At 44.4% G+C, this 17040-nt stretch overlaps 1 protein-coding gene across 2 annotated transcripts in view; it reads right to left on the bottom strand.

Moving 5' to 3' along the window:
- The window catches only part of Canx (calnexin), a 43590-nt gene that overhangs the window by 25922 nt on the left and 628 nt on the right, over positions 1-17040 (bottom strand). Inside the window, exon 2 of one of the 2 annotated variants that reach the window (XM_005376018.2) lies at positions 3237-3351. The exons of the other annotated variant lie outside the window; for it this stretch is intronic. The gene's annotated coding sequence lies outside the window, so the exon portion shown is untranslated. The remainder of the gene's footprint in view (positions 1-3236; positions 3352-17040) is intronic. 2 annotated transcript variants of the gene reach the window in all.

Raw genomic sequence — 17040 nt, forward strand, 5'->3', positions numbered from 1 at the left:
GCTCGGGGCCATGCAGGAGGCTGAGGCAGGAGGATTGTTGCAAGTTCGAGACCAGCCTAGGCTCCAAAGTGAGCTCAAAGGCCAGCCTGAACTGCACGGAGAGACCCTGTCTCAAAAAGACAAAAAAAAAAAAGTCAACATACACATGACCGTCCCACACAGTCTGTAATCACAGTACGGTAGATTCAGGCATCCTCACCTCTTGCATCTGTAAAGTACTTCACGTGAACAAAGGCTCTACCAGACACTAATTCACACTGAGCGCTGGTTAAAATGTGACCTGGAAGGAGACCCCTCACTTCACATTAAAGACTTACAGCTGCTACTGCTCAAAAGCCATCAAATGCAGACAATCCATTTTCCAATTAGGGTTTTAGGGTTCCACAACAAAAATATTAAACCAAGGCACAGCTGCTTTTCCCTCTCTTCTAAGCACTCAGCCCCTCATATACTACTATATTAGGCTGTCTGGGTGGTGAGTGGGCCCTTTCCCAGGACCACAGATCTGAAACAAAAACTAAGCCACATCTATGCACAACAGGATTTGGTAGTAGGTGGATTTTGTTTTAGGGCCTGAGAAGCGGACCTAATAGGCTAGTGAAGGAACAAGTAGAAGATGCAAGACTGCAAGTGCAAAGCACACACGTGTGCACACATGTAACAATGGGCACGGAGCAGCCTTTATTCTTTCTTTTCCTTTATTCTTTAACAGCTCTGCCCACCCCGTCAACCCTCCTCTTTCCTTCTTCTCTGCTGCTGCTATCAGAGCCCGACAGCCTGTATTACTATGGCTTCATCTCTTTAACTCTCTGAAGCCATTCCACAGCCAAATAACAGGTTTGTCGCCCCATGATTTTTTCTTGCAAAAATCTGTTTTCTAGGTAGCAGAGCCCTCACCTCAGAATGCTCTACACAGTATGGCCAAGAATCCCTCACTCACCCCAGTCATGTCACTTCCCACCTCCTTTGTGTATACCAAGGTTTGTTACTTGTTTTTCCCTTATGCTTTCCTAAGGAGACATGCCACCAAAAAACAAAAACCAAAACTACATGTCTGCATGTAAGTCAGGCATGGCAGCACATGCCTGTAACCCCAGCATACGGGAGGCTGAGGCAGGAAGACCACTGTAAATTCAAGGCCAGCCTAGGCGACATAGAGTTAAAGGCCAGCCTAAACTACATAGCAAGACCCTGTCTCAAAAAAAACCACACACACACAAAACGAAACAAAAGCCTGAAGCTTTAAAAATTTTCTAGAAATGTCTTCAGGGCTGAGGGTGATAGCCCACACCTGTAATCCCAGCACTTGTGAAGCTGAGAGAGGAAGATCTCCATGACTTCAAGACCAGCCTGCACTACATTGTGAGACCCTGACCCAAAACAAACACAAAGTGTTTTTAGTGTTAGGGCTGTAGCTCAGTAACAGAACATGTATCTAAGCAGCTTCACAGTCCTAGGTTTGATCCCTAGCACCGCCAAAAAAAAAATAATGAATTTTTACTAAAAATGTATTTATGCATACTATACAACAGTCCCTAAGTCTTGACAGGGACCATAAGTTAGAAACCAGTGTACTGTGGAAGGGACTGGAAAGCATTGTAACTGCTACGGAAAATAGTCATCCCACTCTTGTCGGTACTGAGAATTGAATTCAGGACCTCGAGCTTGCCAGGCAGCCATTATGCCACTGAGCTACATCCCCAGCGCAGTTACCCCACTTCCGAGGGAAAGTAACTGAAAGCAGGGTCTCTAAGATACATTCCTGCACGCTCACGTTAACAGCAGCACTATTCACACAGGCCAAGAGGGCCAAGCAACCCGAACGTCCACCAGTGGATGAACAGATACACAAAATGCGGCAGACACATACAATGGAATACTGTTCAAGCTTAAAGGAAAGCCTGTCACATGTGATTGCATGGGTGACCCTTGAAGGCACTATGCTAAGGAAAATAAAGCAGTTACAAAAGGTCAAATACTACCTGACTCCACTATATGAAGCAACTCAGTCAAATACCCAGACACAAAAGGTGAGACTGTTCACAGGGCGGGTAAAAGAGTAAAAGGCATTTGTTGTTTAATGGGCACATGGAGCTTCAATTCTGCAAAATGAAAAGCTCTGAAGATCTGTTTCACAATAACTGAAATATGCTTAACCTCACTGAAGTGTACATTTAAACATTATTAAAAATGTAAACTCTGCTGGGCGTGGTGGTGCACACCTGTAATTCCAGCACTCAGGAGGCTGAGGCATGAGGATCACTGTGAGTTCGAGACCAGCTTATGCTACCAAGTGAGCTCAGGGACAGCCTGAACTCAAGAGTGAGACCCTGTCTCACAAAGAAAACAAAACAAAAGAATGTAAATTTTAGGGAAAGGGGTGGTAGGTGCTGGGGATTTAGCTCAGCAGCAAAAAGCACCTGCTTGGCGAGCGCAAGGTTGTGAGTTCGGTTCCCAGTACCGGAGAAAAACCAAAAACCAAAAACCAAAAACCAAAAAAAAAAAAAAGGAAAGGGGTGGTGGCACACGTCTGTAATCCCAGCATTGAGGCAGGAAGACTGCTGTGTTCCAGACCAGTCTGAACAACATGGCAAGACCCTGTCTTTAAAAACAAACAAAAACACTCAGTAATCATCCTGCTTTGGCCTCTCTAGTGCTGGGACTACAGGCACACACAAATACACCTGGCACATTTATTCTTTTTTTTCTTTTTTGGTGAAAAACTCTCAGGGATCCTTCTGCCTCAGCCTCCAAAGGGCTGAGACAACTGGACTGTGCCACCTCTTCTAGCACAGCTTTTTTGTCGCTGCTGCTTTATTAGTGCATATTGGTTCTACAGTATGGTTTCTTACAGATTTAAGAAACAGTAATAATTCATTTCTTCACTGGAAAGAACTTCATTTTTTTCCTTCAAAAATTATGCAGTAGCCAGGCATGATGGTGAATGCCTGTAATCACAACACTGGGGGGCATGAGACAGGAAGGTCGAGACAAGTTCCAGGATAGCCTGGGCTACAGAGTGACAACTTGAAAAGCAAAACTGGTTGGCAGGCAGTGATAGAGCATTTACCTAGAATATGAGGCGTCACAAACACAAAAACATGCGGAATAAAATATGGTAAGACTGTTGCTGCTAATTAAAGCTCAAACCAATGGATGAAACACTCCATACTGGTGTTGGAAGTTTCTCAATGACAAGGTAAACAGAAGGATGGTCCACTGGACTGACTACTTACCTTTAAAAATGTAAAGATCCTTTTGTCTACAATGTTTAATGTGTTAAAATAGGGCCGTGGATAAGGCTCAGCAGCACAAGCGCCTGCCTGGCAAATGCCAAGGTCGATTCAATTCCTGGTACAAAAAAAATAAAACATAAAAACTTCGTTAAAACACTGCACTGCTGGCGTTACGGACTGAAGAGCGCGGTCACCCCTGGCCTCCACCACAACTGTGTGGAGAGCCGACTGCAGGGAGAGAGGGCCCCTGCTGGGAAGGCAAGCAGGAGACCTCACGGACAGCAAGCCTGACGGCAGCCTCACCTAGTCTTGCGCCCAGCATCTGGAGCTGAGAAAGCCATGAGGGCAGACCGTCTTCAAGTTTTTGTCTCAAGTGTTTTTTATTTTTTGCAGTACCAGGGTTTGAACCCAGGGCCTTTGCACTAAATTATATCCCTAGCCACTTTATTTTTGAGACAGGGTCTTGCTAAATCACTAAATTGCCCAGGAGCCTGGCCCTCAACTTGTGATCCTCCTGCCTCAGCCTCCTAGTGCTAGGATAAAGGTGTGTGCTACCATGACCAGTGAGGCCTGGCTTTTAAATCGCTGAGTGATGAGCAAGGCTGGGCATCCCAAATAGGCACAGGCACCAGGATCAGAATCACCTGGGGGTGGGGGGCTTGTTAAACTACAGCTCGGGGCCATGCAGGAGGCTGAGGCAGGAAGATCCTTACGAGTTGGAGACCAGCCTGGGCTACAAATTGAGCTCAAGGCCAGACTGAACTGCACAGCAAAACCCTGTCTCAAAAAGAGCCCTGGATTCACCTTGGAGGTTCTGACTCCAGGTTGGGTTGGGCTGGGCTGTGCCTGGCTTGATGGGATTTTAATTTCTAACAAATTTCAAGGGGACAGCAAGGCTGCTCGCCCAGGAACCACTCTGAGAATCACTGATTCAGGTTTGTGAAGAATAATTTGTGTTTGTTGTCCAGTTTGTAAAGTATTTTCATACATTATTTCATGTAAGCCTCCTAAGAGGTATTACTCTCATTCTCTTTTGCACCTTAAGAACTAAGACTTAGTGAAATTAAACTCTTTCGCACAACCAATAAGCACATCCACAGAATCCACGTCTCCGGTTTCTATTACACCAGACCACATGGAACCGTGTGGAGGTGCAGCAGAGACCGGAGCACAGGAAGCCTTGCTAGGAAAGAGCAGCAAAGGAAATGATCCAGAACAGAAACACGCCAGGGGGTCAGGAAGGAGTCACGGGGTAGGCCTCCCATGGCAGAACGGGACCTGCGGGGAGCGGGGGCAGGAGGAGCACTGCAGACTACAGAGGTCTCCAAGCTTGAAGAACACACTTCTCTCCCTCCACCACCTCCCCTGCACCCAGAGTGCAGAGCCTGGACGCCACGGGCTGTGAGGGTAACAGGGAAGTCACCACCAAACTGCACAGCCTTCCCACAGCCTGCACTGGAGCTCCAGCTGGCCAGCCCACTTCAGTGCAGTGTTTTAACAACTGCAACTCACCAATACTCACAAAAAAGACAGTTACCAGATCTATTCTACTAACAGCCACTGTTTAGCTGACATAAGTTTTCCAAATAGTGTTAGAGATGGGTCCACATTTATAAACAACTCAACATAATGCATTTTAAAGTGGGTTTTTTTTTCCAGTACAGGGAATTGAACTCAGGACCTTGAGCTTGCCAGGCAGAAGCTGTGCCACTGACTTATATCCCTGGATCCTCAACACAATACATTTTAAGGTGATCTTAAGTCTCTCCGTCATGAATGAAAATCAGACATTTATGAAAAATCCCCTTTACTACACATACTCCTTATACCAAACAGTGTCTAAGAGGTTGCACTCATATTCTCCAGCTAAGCACCCAAAAAGGATGTCGTACTACTATGCCTTCTAAAAACATGAAGAGGCCAGGGATATAGCTCTGCTTGGTGGCACAGCACCTTCCTGGCAAGTGCAAGGTCCTGAGTTTGAGTCCCAGTACCAAAAAAAGGAAAAAAAAAAAAAAAAAAAGGAAGAACCCAGGCACTGTGACACATGCCTCTAATCCTTGCATTCTAGGAGGCTGAAGCAGGAGTACTCCAAGTCTGGGCCCAGACGGGGCCGCTTAAGATGATTTGTCCCAAAATACTCATTTAAAAAAAAAATTGCCAGGCATGGTGGCACAAGCCTGTAACCCCAGCACGTGGGAGGCTGAGGCAGGAGGATCCTTGCAAGTTTGAGACCAGCCTGGGCTAAAGTGAGCTCAAGGCCAGCCTGAACTGCATAGCGAGACTCTGTCTCAAAAAAACAATAAGTAAATAAATAAATAAATAAAAATTTAGGTGACCTTGAGTTTGACATTGAATTTTTTTACATTAAAGACATCCTATGTGAAAGAAAAAAACAGGTCAGTTCATCTTGTATTATTAAATTTAAAACTTTACCCAGTGAAAACACATGAGAATTAAAAGACAATCACAAACCAGGAAAAAGTTGGGTGTGGTGGTGCACACCTGTAATCCCAGCACTCAAGAGGCTGAGGTGCCAGGGTCCCTGTGAGTTTCCACCCCCCCCCACCCCCCCATGAGTTCAAAGCCAGCCTGGGCTACACAGCAAGACCCTGCCTCAAAAACAAAAACAAAAACAAAAAACCCATTTTGACAAGATGTTTCGAGTGAAGGACTTGTTTTAAAGCACACGAAGAACTCAAACTTAAAGCTGGGGCTATAGCTGTGATAGAGGATGTGCTTCATGCCTGTGAGATCCTTAGTTCAATCACTAGCACCGAAAACAAAAACCTGGAAGCACCAAAAGGCCCTTCAACAGGGGAGTGGACAGATGAGCCCTGATGCACTCACACAATGGGGCACTGTTCTGCAACTGAAGGAACAAGTGCTCAAGCCAGAAACAGACATGGCTGGATTTTAAAATCCGTATTGCTCAGTACAAAAGCCAGTCGCAAAAATGATATGTTGTGTCATCCCAAATATGCGACATTCTGATAAAAGAAAAACTACAGACAGTAAAAAAGATTAGTTGCTAGAGGTTTAGGGAGAGAGTTAGAGTGAACAGGTGAAGTACAGGAATTTTTTTAAGGCACTGCAACTATTGTTAATACTGCAATTATGAGTATATGACATTTATGCATGTCAAAGCCCATACATTTTACAGCACAAAGAATCAATTTTTTTTTTTTTTTTTTTTTTTTAGACAGGGTCTCGCTATGGAGTTCAGACTGGCCTTGAGCTCACTCTGTAGCCCAGGCTGGTCTCGAACTCGCAGCAATCCTCCTGCCTCAGCCTCCCAAGTGCTGGGATTACAGGCATGTGCCACCACACTTGGCAGAATGAATCTTAATGTATACAAAAATTGTAAGATCATTTAGAAAATGAAATGACCCAAGGATAGCAGGTAGAATGGACAAAACAGTCCACGGAACTATTCCAAGCCTATGAATAACCTCACTGAAGCGGAAGGGAAGAGGTGTGCAGTGAGCAACAGGGCAGCTGATGTTCCCCGTGGGTAGATGAGCTAACAATTCTAATGCTACTATACATCTGTACTGTAACTGAACACTAAGGAAATGGGTGGTGGATAGGGGCACTTAAAGATAAGCAAGAAAGGATGCCAGAGGAGCCCCCACGGCAATGGACAGGGCTGGAGACATCAGCCTTGACACACGCTACAGATATGTACAGGTATGTGCAGACAGGGCAGCACACACATTTCCTTGCCGTCATCTGACAAGGCCCACAGAAATACTCTCACACCCGACACCCAAGAGCCATGAACACACCAACTACTAAAATCTTAGTTTTTAATATTCTCCAAAATGAAACAGGACCCTTGAAGAAATGGTTGACACAGGGATTGGGACAGGAAATATACAAGACATGCCTGGGGCATCTCACTAGGACGGAAGATGAAGGGCTCAATGGAACCAAACACCTGCTCCAAGGGAACATAAGCAATGACTGATGAGGTAGGAGGATCGCCGCGAGTTTGAGGCCGGCCTGTGCTACATAGGGAGACCATGTCTCAAAACAATGAAAACTAAAAGAACGAAACAGAGAGAGAGGGGTGGGGAGAGGTATGACTGAAAGAGCTCTGGGCGCCAAAGCTAGAACAGTCCTGAGCCAACAGAAGTGGTGGCGCTGGATGATAAGGAAAGCATAGAATAAATACCTCTGAGTCTATGCCGACACGAAGACAAAAGGAGGACAGAGAAACCCCTTGGAAACCCCTTAGGTTCACACGCTTCCTTTTCAAGGAGCAAGGACATAAGCCCCAGTCCTCATGGCAGGCTGCACACAGTGACAACCTTCTAAAACGTACAGCACGAGCCGGGTGTGGTGGTGTACACCCGTAATCCCAGCACTCGAGAGGCTGAGGCAGAAGGATCCTTGCGAGCTCGTGACCAGCCTGGGTTTCAAAGTGAGCTCAAGGCCAGCCTGAACTGTCTCAAAAAAGGCAAAAAATAAGTAAGTAAATAAATAAATAAATATAAATAAAAATAAAACATATGGCACAAAAGGGGAAATGGAATGAGAAAACGAAATGCAACCTAATTCAGCCAAGTGACCATGGCCAACATCAACAGTGATCAGTCATGTTGACAGTACGCATCCAGTCTCACCCGTAAAACCCCTGTATCCTTAGTCTATCATAAAGAAAACAAACTGGGGATATAGCTCAGTAGCATAAGCTCTTGCTTGGCAAGCCTAAGGTCGAGTTCAATTCCCAGTACAAAAAAAAAAAAAAAGAAAACAAGACAAAACACCAGACAAATCCCAACAGTGAGACTGTCTACAAAATACCTCATCAGTCTTTCTCAAAAAATGTCAAAGTCATAGCCAGGCATGGTGTCACACGTATATAATCCCAACACTATGAGACGCTGAGGCAGGAGGATCACAAGTTCAAGCCCAGCTTGAGAAACTTCGTGACGTAGTGAAACCCTCTCCCAAAAAACAAGAGGGGCTAGGGACATACTGTAGTGTGAAAGCCTGGCATCAATCTTCCATACTGCAAAGAAAGTCAAGATCATTTTTTGTTTTGTTTTGTTTTTCTCCGGTACCGGGAACCGAACTCACGACCTTGCGCATGCCAGGCAGGCGCTTTTGCCGCTGAGCTAAATCCCCAGCCCCAAGTCAAGATCATTAAAAGCAAGAAAGTTTGAGAAACTGTCAGAGCCAAGAGGAGCCTAAGCAGACATGATGACTAACTGTAATGTGGTACAACAGAAAAGGACACCAGAGAGAAACCAAGGCTGTCTGAATTAAACATGGACATTAGTTACATTATCAACTGATATCAATATTGGTTCACAATTTTTGGGACGCAGGGTATTTTAAGACAGGGTCTTGCTATGTAGTTCAAGCTGGCCTCAAATTCACAGTGATCCTCCTGCCTCAGCCTCCTGAGGCAGGCGTGCGCCACCACATCCAGCTGGTTCACAAATTATAACAACTGTAGTATATACCATATTAGCTATTAATAACAGAGGAAATTATGTGTGGGCTATATAGGAATCCTCTGTATTACCTTTGCAATTTCTGTAAATCTCTTAACTGTTCCAAAAAATAAAGCTTATACCAAAAAAAAACTCCAAGCCAGGTATAGTGGCACACACCTGTAACCCCAGCACTTGAGAGGTTGAGGCAAGAGGATTGCTACAAGTTCAAGGCCAGCCTGGACTATACATAGTGAGTCCAAGCCCAGACTGAACTATGTATCAAGACTTTGTCTCAAATAAAGAAAAAAAAAAAAGAAATCCCAGTATTATGCCTCAAATGGTTCATTTCCTAACTCCCAAAATAATTCTGAGCTGAAATATATTCTAAGAAGCTATTTTCTTTTTTTTTTGTTTTTTGAGATGGGGTCTCACTGTGTATTCAGGGTTGGCCTTGAACTCAAGGCAATCCGTTTCAGGATCCTCAGTACTAAGATTACAGGCATGCACCACCACACCTGAGTGTACCTCTCCTTTTTTTTTTTTTTGGTTTTTCTCCGGTACCGGGAACCGAACTCACGGCCTTGCGCATGCCAGGCAGGCGCTTTTGCCGCTGAGCTAAATCCCCAGCCCCCAATACCTCTCTTTTTTTAAAAAAATTTTTTAAATTTTTTGGTTTTTTTTTCCAGTACCGGGAACTGAACTCACCACCTTGTGCTTGCCAGGCATGCCCTGTGCCACTGAGCTAAATCCCCAGCCCCTGTACCTCTCCTTTTTGAGAAAACAGATTCAGTCCAGAAAATGACTTACCAAAAAATGATAGCCAATGGCTGAATCAGGATCAGAAGTCAAGATTCCTAATTCCCAATATAACACACTTTACTTGCTAATTCTATACTACTTCTGTCTTAAAGACAAAATGGTTTTTCAAATCTTTTAATGTCCAAGATGAATCTGTTATTTCTTATTCTTAATCTTCATTCATTTTTTACATTTTAGACTCCTAAGCAGATAGCATACATTCCTGTGGACACCAGCTTCTGAGGTTATCAAGAAGAAATATATAGCAATTCGCTCAAGAACAAAGTAATAATGCTTTTTATAAAGAAACAGCACAATCCCTTCCACGCCAAAAGCCACAGAATAAAGAAATTATCTCTAAGCTAGTCAATTACTTTCTGTGGAGAAGCTGTGTCCTATGCTCAGTGGAGGCCTCAGCTGCCTGCGCTCCTGGACGCTGGGCAACGTCCCTCTTAGTTCCATCTTCTGCTTGAAAGGCACCACTTTCTTTGTGTGTCGGAGCACTTCATTTAGGGTTTTCTTTTAGGACTCTCTCCCTGTCACACACGCACTCACACACACCACACAATTTTATTACTGTGTTACCTCAAACTCTACAGCACACAGCAGAGGCCTCTGCCATGCAAACGTTAGACGGTTGTAACTCTTAACAAGATTACCAGTTACAAGTTCTACCCGAATGTCTCAGATGTCCACTTAACATTCCTGCCTTACAAAATTACAAATTAAGTCGGTGCAAGCCTGTAAGCCCAGCACTCGGGAGGCTGAGGCAGGATTGCTGATTAAAGCCAGCCTGGGCTACACAGGAGATTGATGGGTAGTCTGCACTACATAGTGAGACACTGTCTAAAAATAACAAATCGAAATAAAACAAAACTTACAAATTAGAATAGGCATGACTCTTCACAAGGGTCAAGCAATTAAAACTCAAAATTGTAAACATAAAAACCTCAACACCTGTTAGTCGGCATTTTGTCACTGTGACAAAATACTACCCATAAACAACCTGAAAGAGGAAGGGCTTATTTAGGCTATTCCAGAAGCTTCCCCATGCTTGACTAGCTGCACTGCTGTGGGCTTGAGGCAAGACAGACTTGCCAGGTGTGGTGGCACATGCCTGTAATCCCAGCACTAGGGAGGCTGAGGCAGGAGAATCTCTGCGAGTTCGAGACCAGCCTGGACTACAAAGTGAGCTCAAGGCCAGCCTGAACTGCATAACAAGACCCTGTCTCAAAAAGACAGACTTAAAGGTGTGCTGGGGAAAGCTGCTCACCTCATGGCATCCAAGAAGCGGAGGCAGCCAGGGAATGGGGCAGGCCCAAGACACCCTTCAGTGTCTCACTTCTCTGAGTGTTCACACTCAATCTATTCTTTTTATGGGGGGGAGGGGAGGTACCAGGAATCAAACTCAGGACCTGGCTGTTGCCAGGCATGCACTGTGCTGCTGAGCTGTATCCCCAGCCCCACAGTACTCTTCGGTATGTCCTCAAACTCACCTAATAAATGCTCCGTGGGACTTTTTTTTCTTTTTTGTATCCAGGCTGGCCTTGATCTCAAAGGAATCCTCCTGTCTCAGCTTGCCAAGTGCTGAGATTACAGGCCTGCACCACCACTACCACCACCCTCACCACCTTAAGACTCCTTAAGAAAGGAAAAAGCAGTGACCTACTTCCTGCAAGTGGGCCCCACCTCCTAATAGCCTATTCAATAGATGAATCTACGGATAAGGTTAGTGTCCTCCTCACCCAACCCCTTCTCCAGACTCCAGCTCCGACACCTCCACCCAGGCTGCTGGGGGCCTGGGGACAACACACAAGCCTTTGGGGAACATTATGTACTTACAGCATCACAAGATGTGCAGGAACCACAGTGGACACCTCTCAGAAACAGTCTTGGTCAGAGGTAAATGTGAGTTTTGTGTAGTGCCCCCCTATGATCTCCCTTAATGTCAGCAAAGAATAAGTCAATAAAACCAAGAACATGGGGGTCAACACATTTTGATCCGATTCAGAACTTGACATAAAGACACAACATAAACTACTTATTAGATCTTTCTTGCATACCTTTGTTTTCCTGAGAAACCACTTTGAAGATACCAACATGTATTACAGCAGCCACTGATAATTTCCTAACAGTCTGTCCATAACTATGTAATGTTTCTATTGTTCCTATGCTATTTCACAAATGGATGTATGTTTATTACTATGTGTTTCAACAACAACCACTGAGAATAGTCAATGATTATTTAATTGATCACTCATGTATACCTCTATTTGTTTTCCCTGGAGACTACTTTGAAGAAACCAAAGTATAGTACAACAACCATCGATAATTTCCTACCATTTTTGTCTGTAACTCACTATTATTTGTCTGTTTTCCTGAGAAACTACCTTGAAGATACCAATAGGTAAAATAACAACCACTGATAATGTCCTACCACTTTGTCTGTAATTCAGTAAATCCCCCTATCACTATGTTATCCTTCCTTTACTCTTTAAAAAAAAAGACAGAACATAAAACATTCAGGTCCTAGAGAAATAAACCTGTCAACTGCGCTTTTGATAAAAGCTGAGGCCTCAAGCCTATGACTGTCCATCAGCACCTTGAACTTGAACTGTAGGACGTCTGTGTTACAAAGGGCTGAGCAAGAGAAGGTGCCCAGTGCCTTGTAGAGAGCCTGGTAGGTAGACGGCAGACACTAGACGAAGGTTTGCTGGTGCCTTTCAATTCCACAGCTGCCAACTAGACATCAAACACTTAAAAAGCTGGCCTCTTTGCCCCGCAATCCCAGCACTCAGTAACCTGAGCCAGGAGGATCGCCACACTTTCAAGGCCAACCTGGGCTCCACAGTGAGTTCAAGGCCAGCCTGGGCAACACAGACCCTGTCTCAAAAAAAACAGAAAGAAAATGAAAACAAAACAAAAACAGTAACAAAAAATTGGCCTTTTTACTCTGTTGAACAGAAAGAAGTCCACAAAATCTAAAAACACACACAAAAAGTTCTAACATACTGAAGGTGATCTTAATAGTAACAGCCATGTTTTCAGAGTTTAAACTGTAGTATTAGCTCTACTAAGTTTTTGGGGAGTATTTTTCATTAACATCAAAATAAACTCACAGTATTATGCCTACCTCTTACATATCAAACTTACAAAAATACAAGTACCCTGGATTCTCTTCAGATCGCAGGAATTTTTCACCTTTCACCAAAATACACACAAGTTTTAGTACTGCTTAAATCTCATGCCAATATTTTCGTTCTACTATTACAAAAAAAAAAAAAGAAAAAGAAATACTAAACTGGGCATGGTGGTGCCAGCCTGTAACCCCAGTACTCTTAAGAGGACGGCGCATGGGGCTGGGGATTTAGCTCAGCGGCAAAAGCGCCTGCCTGGCAAGCACAAGGTCGTGAGTTCGGTTCCCGGTACCGGAGAAAAACCAAAAAAAAAAAAAAAGAAAAAAAAAAGAGGACGGCGCAGGAAGATCACAAATTTGCACACAGTTTGGGAAAAAAATCTGTGAGACCCTGTCTCCAAAAAAGAGTGGGGGTGCAACTCAGTCCAAATGCTCTGGTGCAACCTGAACAAGGTCTGCAGATCTGTTCCAAAGTTCCTGGTTTTGACAGTTATGTAAGATGTCACCACTGAGGGAGGCTGGGTGGTGGACACAAGAGATCCCTCTTTACTATTTTTTCCACTTCTTGCAAGTTATAATTTCTCAAAACGTAAAGTTTAAAAGAAAGTATTACTGGATCAGTGAAGTTGATTCTTTAGATCTGATCAAAGTTGCCAGCCAGAGCATAAAACTACAAAGACTCAGAAATGTGAGCCTGATGAGGTAAAGTCTATCTCAATTAAGTTTGTTTTTGGTAATCAAGTATAATTATCTACCTGTAGCCACCTCAAAGTATCCCTGTCCTCTGGGATCACAGACATGAATGTCGCCAAAAATACATGAAGTCTAGGAAACAGACCTCATTTACAACACAGACTTCTGCTTTGCTTCCCAACTTCCCAAAAACAAAGCAAGAAAGTCTTGCTCTCGAGTTCTCAGAGTCAGAAGCAATCTTGAAAAGCAGCTGGTCCATTCACATTTAATATTTAACTAATTCTACACTTTCAGGAGAGTGACTTTACCTGAAACTCTACGTAGTGACATCTGTCTACTACCTGGGGGGCTAAAGCAGGAGGACCACTTCAGCCCAGGAGTTTGAGTCCACACTGTACAGCGAGACCCTGTCTAGCAACATAACACTAGAAATGGAAGTTTCCACTGGGCGTGGTGGCACATGCTTGTAATCTCTGCGCTCAGGAGGCTGAGGCAGGAGGATCACTGTGAGCTTGAGACCAGCCTGGCCTGAGCTCAAGGCCAGCCTGAGCTGCATAGTGAGACCCTGTCTCAAAAAGACTTAAAAAAAAAAAAAGGAAAAAAGAATAGAAATGGAAGTTTCCTATTTTAAGACCAGTGATTTAGAAAACAAATTCCTTAGCTGGGCATTGCAGCAGCTGCCTGTAATACCAGCACTTGAGAGGCTGAGGCAGGAGGACTTCCTGACTGCATGGTGAGACCCTACCTCAAATAAAACCCAAAATAAATAAAGACAGGGTCTTGCTGTGTAGTCCACACTGGCCTGGAACTCACAACAATCCTCCTGCCTCAGCCTCCCAAGTGCTGGGATTGATCACAGGCATGCACCACCACGCTCAGCAGATTTTTTTTTTTTTCTTTGCCTCTAAATCAGTATTTTTCCTTTAGGAAAGTTCCTTTCTATTCCTAGCTTACTATTTTGCATGACAGGATTTCTTCTCCCTTGTTTATTGGGATGATCATGTGGCTTCTGTCATTTATTAATTTGGTAGATTACATTTATTTTTGTATGTTGAGCCAACCTTGCATTCCTGAGGTAAATCCAGCTGGTCAGTGTACATATAGGAATCCTTTTTATACAGTAATGTATGTTGCTAGACCCAGTTTGCTAGCCTGTTATTGAAGATTTCCAGAAGAGATGGTTTGTCTTATGAAGAAATCCTTGTTTTTTGCTATAAGGGCAGTAACAGCCTCAAAGAATGAAGTGTAGGCCGGGCGTGGTAGCACACAACTGTTATCCCAGCACTCAGGAGACTGAGGTAGGAGGATCAGGTTTGAGTTTTAGTCCAGCCTGGGCTACAAAGTGAGCTCAAGGCCAGCCTAAACTGCATAGCAAGATCCTGCCTCAAAAAAAAAAAAAGACAACCTTAGGATTGATATATAAACAAAATGCAGTAAAGTTAAAACATTTAAGGCAGCCAGGCATGGTAGCACATGTGTGTACTCCCAGCACTCAGGAGGCTGAGGCAGGAGGATTGTTGTAAGTTTGAAGTCAACCTGGGCTATACAGGGAGTTCAAGGCCAGCCTGAGCTACATAGCTAGATCCTGTCTCAAAAAAAAATTAGAGAGGAGACAGGCATGGTGGCACACGCCTGTAATCCCAGCACTCGGGAGGCTGAGGCAGGAGGATTGTTTCAAGTTCGAGACCAGCCTGGGCTACAAAGTAAGCTCAAGGCCGGCCTGAACTGCATAGCGAGACCCTGTCTCAAAAAGACAAAGAAAAAAAAAAATTAGAGAGGAAAATACATAAAACTCCAAGTGTTCTTTATTGGAAATACATATCCATTTAAAAACAGACTCTAGTCTAGGCATGGACAGAATTAAAGCCATCAATGATGGGAAAAAAAAAAAAATCAACAAGCCAGGCATGGTGGTGCACGCCTGTAATTCCAGCACTCGGGAGGCTGAGGCAGGAGAATCGTTGGGAGCTCAAGACCAACCTGGGCTACAAGGTGAGCTCAAGCCCAGTCTGAACTGCATAGCGAGACTGTGTCTCAAAAAGACCCCCCACAAAAAAATCAATTTTTTTAACTACCTTATTCACATTTTTTGGATTGTATCTTCATTGACAGGAACATTAAAATAGATTTTCCTTAACAGTTTTAAAATTAGGTAGTTGAGGATGTGAATACTCAAAATATGCCGAATTTCTTCAAAATTCTCAGTGATTTTTATAACTCACCATTAAACTTAATTTAAAAGTATTTTGGGGGCCAGGGATATAGCTCAGTGGTACACACGCCTGCCTGGCAAGCGCAAAGTCCCGACTTCAATTCCAGGTACCAAAAAAACAAAAAATAAAAGTACTTTTTGTTAGCTGTGTGTGGTGGTGCATACCTGTAACCCCATCACTTCAGAGGCTGAGACAGGAGGATCAATGTCAGTTTGAGGCCAACCTAGGCTACACAATGAGGCCCTGTCTCAAAAAAAAAGTACTTCTTTCTACCACAAAGTACTCACCCGCACTTACCTGCTGTTTTACAGTAAGCTGTATAGATTAAACAATGCTTAGGCACGTCTATGATTTCTTAGGCGCTTTGAGCTGCCAATTCTATCTGCACTGCTCATTACAGTTTTCAAAATAATTAATTTCCTATTCACCAGGTTATCGTTCCCCAATTGCCTCTTAAGGTGAGCATACAAGAGACTAGCATTCCTATTTAAAAAGGTGGGTTCCAAAGAGGCACATAAGCTACTTAGGTATCATGCCGAGCCCAAGACTCGGTCTCAGAGACCTGCATTTGTACGTGTTTACTGTCACTTCATCCTCTTAAACTATCTGACAAGGGAAACTCTAACAAGATGCAATAGTGTGATTGCCAAAACGGCAGCAACTTGTCACAGCGTTTAGACCCTGCGGCCCCTGGAAGATAATGAGTTACCTGAACTGTTGAGTCAAGATAGTGGTAAGGAGAGAGAGAAGGAATGCTGACATCCATTTTCAGAAAAGTTAGAAAATTTCTGCTGGGCAATACCTGTATTCTCTCTTCGCTCTGAGCCTCCCTGTGATCCAGTTATCTGGCTTGTTTTTGCACTCTGCCTGATGTAAAAAGAGAATCTCACACAGTTCTTTACTACTGCTCTAAGTTTAATTATAGCAGATACGCAACATGGAAATTTTTTTTTTAAGACAGGGTCTCGCTATGCAGTTCAGGCTGGCCTTGAACTCTCAGGGAACCTCCTGCCTGAGCCTCCCCGGTGCTGGGATTACAGGCGCGCGCCACCACGTCCGGCTACAACATGGAATTGATTCTACTCACGACTCTCAAACACTGCTGGAAAAAGATTGAGAGATGTAAAAGGATTGTAAAGATCAATACAATTCTTCCTTTAAAAAAAAAATGTATGTTAAAAAATTAAGCAATCCCATTTCCTAAATTGGAGGTAGAGACCTAACCGCCTCACCTCTGCCCTCCCGCTCCACTCCTCGGCTCGGAGGCCCTCGCCAGCACGCGCGCTGTCAGCCCCGCGGTGAGCCCCGAGCCGCAGCGGGGCGACTTCTGGGTCTGAGAAGCAGGGCCCCTCCAGCTCGAAGACCGGGGCGCCGGGCCCGCGGCGCTACAGTTCATCGCGATCACCGCGCGCTGCAGCTACTGGGGACCGGGCCTCCAACGCTCCCGACTCCCACCACTACGCGACGGGGCCCGGGGCCCGGGCGTAAGGAAACCGCCCGGGCCGCACAGCAACGAG

Source organism: Chinchilla lanigera, unplaced genomic scaffold (genome assembly GCF_000276665.1).
Source record: "Chinchilla lanigera isolate Chin_1 unplaced genomic scaffold, ChiLan1.0 scaffold00007, whole genome shotgun sequence".
Lineage (NCBI taxonomy): Eukaryota > Metazoa > Chordata > Mammalia > Rodentia > Chinchillidae > Chinchilla > Chinchilla lanigera.